The sequence below is a fragment of the Fulmarus glacialis genome, unplaced genomic scaffold, assembly GCF_000690835.1.
Source record: "Fulmarus glacialis isolate BGI_N327 unplaced genomic scaffold, ASM69083v1 scaffold30037, whole genome shotgun sequence".
In the NCBI taxonomy this organism is placed as follows: domain Eukaryota; kingdom Metazoa; phylum Chordata; class Aves; order Procellariiformes; family Procellariidae; genus Fulmarus; species Fulmarus glacialis.
The window spans coordinates 6,210-7,398 of record NW_009221752.1 but is presented as its reverse complement, the minus strand read 5'-3'; positions in this window follow the sequence as shown (position 1 = coordinate 7,398).

Here is a 1,189-nt window from a genome sequence, read left to right as displayed (position 1 = left end):
TGAGAGCTGAGCCCAGGGGGGGCTGGGCCTTCCTAAACACCCTGGTGCCCCCCAGCCCCCTCTCTGCAAGGAGACCCAGGGACTCGTCTTGGCCCCTGCCCCTCCAGCACAGCGGTGTCCTCGAGGTTCCCATCCCTATGGGGTCCCCAGGACTCGTCTTGGCCCCTGCCCCTCCAGCACAGCGGTGTCCTCGAGGTTCCCATCCCTATGGTGTCCCCATCCCTGCAGCATCTCCATCCCCATCCCCATGGTGTACCCATCCCTGCAGCATCTCCATCCCCGTCCCCGTGGTGTCCCCATCCCTGCAGCATCTCCATCCCCGTCCCCGTGGTGTCCCCATCCCTGCACACCTGCCTCCGGGGACTCCACGGCAGCTGAACGAGATGAGAGACCCAGACAGGAGCTCGCAGGGAGCTCACGGGAGCGGGGGGCAGCTTCCCCAGGGCAGACGCCTGGCACGGACCCGGTGTTGTACAAACACACCCGCACGCACCGCTCCATGCACAGCCCCGAGCACACAGCCCTACACACACGCACACAAAAACACAGCCTTGCACACACAGCCCTGTGAATGCACACGCACGTGCACCCCGTTTGCTCCTTGCGCACGGGGTTCATCCTGTTCCTCGCCCGGTCGCGGTGCCCGCACCGCAGCTGTTGTGCCTTCGGTGGTTGTCTTGGCCGTTGTCTGGTTGTCGGCTGTCAGGTATCTGTGAAGGGCCTGGCCCCGTGTCAGGCAGCCGGTGACACCGCTCCACGCCTGGCCCCGTGCAGGCGCCTGTACCGCAGGGGCGCAGGTGTGTGCGTGTGTACCTCTGCCTGTGTGCATGTAGGGGATGTGTGCATGTACGTGTAGTACATGTGTACACACACGTGTGTGTGTCTCCCTGTGTGTGGGTGGGGGTGTGGGTGCGTACGGGTGTTGCTGTCGGCACACCCTGGCGCTGCCATCGCGCCCACGCTCATTTATACAAACCCAGGGTTTCTTCTTCCCTCTCCCCCTCGCCTTGCATGGTTGTAATAATATTCTGGCTCCTCTCCAAGTATCGGGGTTGCCATGGAAACAATAAAACTGCAGTGATTTCGGGCTCCGTCTCCTATTGTAAACGTGGAAGTGCCGGAGCGGGCAGGCAGTGATTCCCCTGTGTCTGCGCCCCGCGCCGGGGGACGCTGCCCGTGCCCCATGTGC